The sequence below is a fragment of the Cynoglossus semilaevis genome, chromosome 8 (genome assembly GCF_000523025.1).
Source record: "Cynoglossus semilaevis isolate Cse_v1.0 chromosome 8, Cse_v1.0, whole genome shotgun sequence".
Lineage (NCBI taxonomy): Eukaryota > Metazoa > Chordata > Actinopteri > Pleuronectiformes > Cynoglossidae > Cynoglossus > Cynoglossus semilaevis.
This window is the reverse complement of record NC_024314.1, coordinates 12437367-12445094: the sequence shown is the minus strand read 5'-3', so window position 1 is coordinate 12445094 and position 7728 is coordinate 12437367. Positions and strand designations below refer to the sequence as shown.

At 36.6% G+C, this 7728-nt stretch overlaps 1 long non-coding RNA gene across 1 annotated transcript in view; it reads right to left on the bottom strand.

Moving 5' to 3' along the window:
• Window positions 1-1431: 1431 nt before the first annotated feature.
• The window catches only part of LOC103382165 (uncharacterized), a 21243-nt gene continuing 14946 nt past the window's right edge, over window positions 1432-7728 (bottom strand). The window contains exons 4-6 of the long non-coding RNA XR_003050417.1: window positions 5665-5809; window positions 2607-2749; window positions 1432-1613 (exon numbers count right to left, since the gene is read on the bottom strand). This is a non-coding gene — a long non-coding RNA (uncharacterized LOC103382165). The remainder of the gene's footprint in view (window positions 1614-2606; window positions 2750-5664; window positions 5810-7728) is intronic.

Genomic DNA, 7728 nt, shown 5'->3' with positions numbered 1-7728 from the left:
TATAAAATATTTTTTGGAGTTTTTAGCTCTCTTTAGGCAAATGAGTGTATTTGCAGTCATTTTTGACAAACTTATTTTTAAAGTCTTTTTCAGAACTTAGTATAGTATATTACATTGATCAAAAGTTGACATTCCAAGAAAGTATATTTTTTCTGAATTCAAACCATATAAAAGGACATTGCTACTTACTTAGTAAAATGAGTACATTTTAGTCTCTTTTATTTCTGAAGACTTTCTCAGATACTTTATATGTATGGCATTTTGTTTTTCACCAAAAGTTCACATAGCTTTTAAGTATATAATTTTTGAATTGTAACCATATAAAAGCTACGTATTTCAAAGAAAATTAGCTTCCTTTTTTTTGAGAAACATATTTCATAACTTTTTTAGGACTTTTTTACTATGGTATGTTGCTTATGATCAATTGTACAATTACCAAAACATACACTTTTCCTGAATAATAATCAAGTCCATCATTACACTATGAGCTATTTTGAGCATTTTAGTTTAGCATTTTCTCAATTAACTCTTTCAGCAACATATTTAACACATTTCACCAGTTCTTTATAGGAAATAATTCTTTCTTCCTTACCTCATATTTCTTGATGCAGATGAATGTCCTCTAATCCTATCATCAAGAAGCTACCTCCACTGAAGCAAAAGAAAGAAAAATGTTAGTCCCAAGAATTTCACAAAAGTAGTCTCACATATAGCTTACAGTTTATTGACAATGTTCTTCTGACTCATTAAATAAATAAATGCAAATATGTGAAAGATACAAAGTAGCAGTGTTTCTGTTGCTAGGAAGGGTGAGGCAGTTAGCTGCCAGTTCACTCCAGGCTTTGACATCAAACCGCATTCCTGTATTACACAAACTGTGGTCTATGATCTTTAAACCAAGTAAAATGTATTGTGGTTCTTTTATAGTGGTACACTTTCTCACCAACTTTAACCTAAGTTCAGAGTTTTTAAATATATATATATATATATATATTTCTTTTCTTTTTTTTTTTCAGCCAGCATCTTCGTATCAGCCGGTAGTGCATTTAAATTCTAATCTGATTCAACTGTTTCACTTGAAAGAGCAGTGCGTATGAGCTGCTAATTCACTTTTTCAAGTTCTTCTACAGACTTTCCTGGGTCAGCCTTGTATATACTGTATATTGGTCCAGCTTCAGTCTAAGGAATTTCAATAGAGGCCTCTGTGTAAATAGTGAGGCCTTAGCTCCACTAAAAACAAACGTCCCGAAACATGACACCACTGTTTAGCACGGACACATTAGTTAATACAATCATCAACTAGTTTATGGACTAGTAAAAGTTTGTCTCCTGTCAGCAGACAGTTGGCATTAAATTGACCCCAGATCAACTTCTTGGTACGTACTGGGGGGGGAAGGGGGGGGGAGGGGGGGGGGGGGGGGGTTGTTGGGGGGGTAAAATGAGAAAGTTCATCTGTTCATTGTGAAGGTTCATTTCACTTTGAACCACTTCCCTAAAGCCAGGTTTGACTGCATGAGTGTTTTCTAAAAGTGGCCATACCTGGTCATTAAGGACATTCCCATGTTTGATGGTTCTGTCTGCTGAAGCCACAAGTCTTGTTGATACATTCAGCTCTGTGGAGAGGAGACACATTTGCATTATATCCTTCAATTACAAATGCATGATTAAGTGCACGGCTTTCTTTAAAACAGATCCCATGTGATCTGATACGACGAAGTGATGAAGTACGTTTCTCCTGGTCACCAACACAATCTGAGTCTGCCGACTCACAGCAGCTCCTCTTCCTGTCCACTGCTGGATTCACTAATGCTTCAGTGACTCATGAGACCAACTTTTGAACCAAAGTCAGCCAATAGACAGATCAATGCTAAAGTATGATCCTTTTTGGTTCTAAGCTTGGTAGCATCCTACTTTTATGTCAAATTTAATTAGCAGTAGTTTGGCGTCTAGTAACAAGTAACAAATTATAGCTGCACAGTTTACTGTACTCCTACATTCATCAGAGTCACATCCCTTCATCACAGCATCTGGGGATTGTCAGCTCTTTTAAATAAAACAGTGACTCATCAACAACACAGCGTCATGCTTGACTTCGCTGTTGCTTTAGGTTATTTTTTTTGGTTGCAACAACAAGGGCTCAACTGAAACCTATTTTCATCGTCTATACAGAAAGCATACTGAAAGTATTATCTTTCAAGACAGAAGTAGGTTTAGTTAGTATCACATAAGGTCCCAATAACATGGACTTTCGTCTGCACCTAGACTACAGCACATGATAGTGTGGCAGCAGTACTTTTCAAAGAAGGCACGTGTGTGGTACAGAATGACTGTGAGTTGTGCAGTCGGATTGACAGATACATAGGTGTTTGGCACATGTCAAATGACATGAATCCCATTAGTACTATTTCATTAGCTCAACCCGGCCTTAGAAGATGGCTACAAATCAAAAATGACTGACTTCTCTAAAAATGTTCACGTCAGATTGTAAGAACAAAGTTCTAGTAAAATCTAATCATTAATATCAGGGCCACCACATATTATCACCAGACGGTAAAAATTACAATTCTTTAAATTAAGACAGACAATTGAAACAATAATTTACAAACCTGTATGACATTGTCTTCACTTATATCACACATGCTGTCAAACATGTGGCTCTACTATCTGGTCTCCTCCCTCAGCTGTGGTCCTTGTTCTCAATCCTGCATCCATCAGAGTACAGCCTTTCATGAATAACACAGCAGTTCACCTGTGTGAATAATGAAAACATCTGGTCACAGACTTTCACTGGTGGCATCACATAATGGACCTTCTATTCATCATTAGCATCTGGTGAAGAAAAGGAAGCTTTCATCTACAGTATCTCTATTTTTTCCATCATCTCTAATGATACGAGTCCTGCATATCTACAGAAGATCCAAGGACAGATCTAGATTCAGAAACAGAAGACGCTGCAACCATGCTGCAACAAAATGGTGTCAGACAATCCTTTCTCATGTACTCACCCAGAAACTACGCCAGGACCTTTTATACTGTGATCTCATTTGACCTAACATTCTTTGAAACACCATTAAACCCAGGTTTTGGAGTGTCTGAATTAAAAAAAAAAAAAAAAAAAAAAAAAAACAACAGGCACGTTCGTGCTTCAAGACATTTCCTTAAAAGACCAACCTCATGTTTCTATTTTGGTTGGAACCAATTGCTGCAATTTAGGTTTTAGTACAGCTCTTGATCTAAATGCCAATGAAACTTTACTATTCTTCTTCATGGTCTATTCAGGTCAAACACTGGTTTACTAACGCTGATAAAAATAACAGGCATGGGGGCTAACATTTAAGACCACACATGGTGTTGTCAATAATAAACATCAGCACAGAGTTTCTGTGCTGATATTATATATGTATCCTTGAACAAACTAGCCATAAGGTCCTTCAACATTGCTGCACGTTAGCCCATAATAAGGCAAAACATCAATATTAGCCACTCTAACAGAATACCAATGAGAGGCCCAGAAATTCAAAAACCTAGACATCTTTTTTTTGTAAAGAAAAAAGATTGTCTGAATTTTATTGAGAAAAATGCACACTGGAGACAAATTAGTGCATTTTCATCTATTTGGCGGATTTAAAAGGTTTTTTTAAGACTTTCTACGGAAATTATTAGTATAGTATAGTTTGATCAAAGGCTGTACTGTAGTTACAAAAAATATTTCTTCTGATTTTAAACATTAAAAAGCATATATATAGATATTTTTTAGAATTTTTTAGGGACATGTTTAACAACTTTTTTTTAGAAAAGAATTCACATAGTAGGTTATGTTTGATCAAAAGTTCATATGCCAACAAATATTTATTGCATAAGTTTCATCATAAGTAAGCCCACTGCTACCAATTTTGAGCTAAATTTGTGCATTTTTATTCTTTTTGGGGAATGTTTTTTATTGTTAAAGAGTTGATACCCATAACGTTCTGCTTCCTTTAGCTATCACAAAAAAGGCACAGATGTAATAGTACAGGAAAATGCTGTTGAACTAAATCCATGGCAGGCAGGAAAAGAGCCTGTGAGCAAAGTCTAACTCACAGCTAAATGGCCAACAACAGTATAAAATGTAGGGGCATTTGATAAACAAAAGATATCTAAAAAACAAACAAGAAATTATCAAAAGTTAGCAAAAAGGAGATGAAATCAAGGTGATCACATATAAAATTAATTTATTTCAATATCCAAACATTTGTATACATGCTTCTCACAAATAACTAAACTTAAATTTCTAAACCTAATAGTTAGAATTTAGCAAACTAGTTCTAAATAGCAAATACATATGCACAGAAATAGTTTATTACTTTTATTGCACTTACTCCTACCTTTTAGCTAATTCTCAACTTCAATCTACTGTTTACCTACTAAAATGCATGTCAGATAAAGTGAAAAACTAACAGGGATTCATTTGATTTTCTGCCTCAGAGATGACACCAGACTCCATCACTCATAACCCACACACACACCGTCCAGAACTTCCAGCATCAGGACACAACCTCTTATACATGTATGTGTGCCACTCAATTACTGTTCCACATTGTGTCCGACTTAACTTCAAGGAATCAGCAAATGGTGAAATAACTGTCGGTCTGAGGTCATTAGAAGAATCCCACAGCTGTCACAACAGCAAACTTTCACTTCCAAATGCAGTTTATTGGAAAATCTGTCTCGTATTTGGAAGTGATCTTCCAGAACAATCAAAACATTGCAGCCTATTGGTCACACAGGCATCGTTGCTGAACTCTTGTCTCTTTTAGTGTTTGTACATTTTATCGTAAGCACATGTTTCTCCTCATGAGCGCACACAACTACCCAATTATAACAGGATAAATGTGGCATGACATGATATTTTTTGCATAATTAGTTTTTCAACGCTACAGGAGGATTCACACAAGAGAGCAGTCAGTTCTTTCTGCCCTCCACCCCACCGCCCCCTGCTCCAATATTTCAAACCTTAAATCAGACACAGAAAGACCTTACACAGTTCTCTGGGTAAAAAGTAAGCTAATTTAACTTAATTAACTAAAACCATTAAGCTTCTCCTATAAACTGCACCTGAGATACTGAGGAGAAACCAGCCAAATGTATCCAAAAGTATTAATCAACACTGCTTTTAGCACAAAAACAAGACATGAGACAATGATTCGGGTTCTGTTGCTTCTCAGTGCCTGTCTTCCAGGAGATCACATGCTTTCATATTTAGTTACAACTATTTCCTGTTACATTTAACTCAGTCAGAGCAGCAGTGTGGCTCTTCTGGAGGTTAAACAGACCCTGAAATCCCATTACAAAAATATGCAGTTGTGTTGATCCATAACAGTATAATCAGTAGCCAGCTTATTAGCTGCAGCAGTCTGTATTCTTCACTGTCTGTTTCAAGCACATGGAGCACATTCTCCTCACACATTATGGTTTTGGGATGACTTCTTAAAGCAGTGACGGCTGTTTTATATTAGCAGCCACTCTCTCAACTTCATTAAACATTACAGGCTTGAGTTAGGCACTACAAAAAGAATCCAAAGCTCTAATTTGGCTAACAATAATTACATATGCTGACCTGTGGACAGTGAAATGGCTTTGTCCATTTAAGTCTACTTTACAAACACAGAAACAGAGTCTACTAACCAAATCGTACAATCCCAGGCTTGGATTCTCTGGAATTTCTGCAGCGCCTAGCCCTCACAGGTGTCACGGTTGATATGGTTTAGAAGATGGTGCCCAACCCCTGCTTCGTGGACCAGTGCCGGTTCGTTGGTCATTTGGTACCAGGCTGCAGTGGGACACAGTGAAAATGTACTTCAATTTTACTAATTTACTTCTTGAAAAGGTAGCCAGTCATATTCATTTACTTTTTTCATCAAAAGATAAACTGACAGTGTTTCAAAACAACCTTCCACTGGACTCACCACCCGCAGGAAGGTTTAGGTACGGTGCAATGTGATTTGGGTGGCAACTGCTGCCCCCGCGACCCGGTAACGGATAAGCGGAGGAAAATGGATGGATGGATGGATGTTTCAAAACAATATGTGATTCATACTCTGATACTAACATAATTAAGTCAAAAAGATGTTTTACAAATCCTTCATCCTTTGCGCCATCATCCTTTACATGTTCGCAGTAGCCACAGTGGCTTAAGACATTTAAGCCAATGTGTATCTATACTGGGGGTCCATGTTTGTAATGGAAGTTAGAACATATTTGAATTAAAAAACAAAAATGTACTAATCCATTTACAGTAGTTGGCAACAGTTTGTTTAATTTAAAATATTTAGAAACTAAATAAAACAATTCTTCAAAGTTAGAATTTGCTAATGAAATAGCTAAAAGTGATTAAAAAACACATTAATTGATGTCATTAAATATCCAAATATTTAAATACATTCTTCTGACAGATAACTAAAGTTATCTCCTAAAATGAGTTGTAATTCTAAATAGCAAATAGATTTGCCCAGAATTAGTTTATTAAGACTTTTGCACTTATAAATACCCTTTACATAAATGTAAATAAATTACTGTTTAGCTCATTCTACACTTCAAGCTACTGTTACTGTTTTTTTTTGTTTGTTTGTTTCTTTACAAAACTTTTTACATGGAATCTAATGGATGACATTTTTGGAAAATTAAAGCTTTTTGAAACTAGCGTATGTTTCCAGATAAACAATTCTTATCTTGAGCCCAACATGTCAGTATTTAGGAATAGTTATTTGTCTCTAGGTTGTTACACCTAACTCACCACAACTTAAAGTAGGAACAGCCCTGCTTCAGACAGGATCAGTGTTTTTTCTAGTCCATATTTTTATGCCGAGTGTTTCTGTGACAGAATACAGTGTCAGTGTTTGACTGCAGGTGTAAGATTAAGATAACTACATCCTGTCATAACACCTGAACGACGTGAGGCTTCTCAAACGTTTGTCTTTTCAAATTCAACACACACACAACACTTTTATCAAAGGAGGACCAGACCGTGTAGAAAGTGGAGTCCAACTGTGACACATCCAAACATCATGCTGAGCGCTCAAGGGGGAACACGGCATTAATTTATAACACCTGCACTTTAGTGTGTGTATGAGGAGGGATTAAAGCCAGACGTCTGCAGTGGTCAGATATGAGGAGAGGGCTAAAATGGAGTGCATGAAAGGAGGGAAGAAGGTGATAAGGAGCAAGAAGGAGGAGTGAGCAACAGTGTCAGTCTGCACAAAGAGATGAGAAGAGGACAAAATTGAAGAACAGACTGTGAGGGAAGAGGCGGCAGGATGTGACAGAAATGCTGAGAGTGAAGAGAGAAACTGGTAGAGATAGAGGATGGAGTTTGACAATTTAAAGGTGGAGGGCGTAGGTTGTGATTGTCATGAGTTGCAGCTCACATTTCTACTTGTCTAACGTTTGGCCACGACCCATTACACATTAATTATGTCTTAGAACTTAAAATCTTTTGTCTGCTGTTTTAAAATATTTGGCCACTATTCCTAATCTTTTACTTAAAAACAAATCCTGGCTGCATATGGCAAAAAAAATTAGTCCAATGTGTGCCAGCCAAATACTTCATATATCAGTGCATGTAACATTAAATAACAGGACAATTTCCTCAGCAGTCAGGTAAACAGGAGACAATGGGAGGGATGCTGTAGCAGTGCTTCATGAAGCCAAGGGCACCAAAGACATACATACATATATATACATATATATATA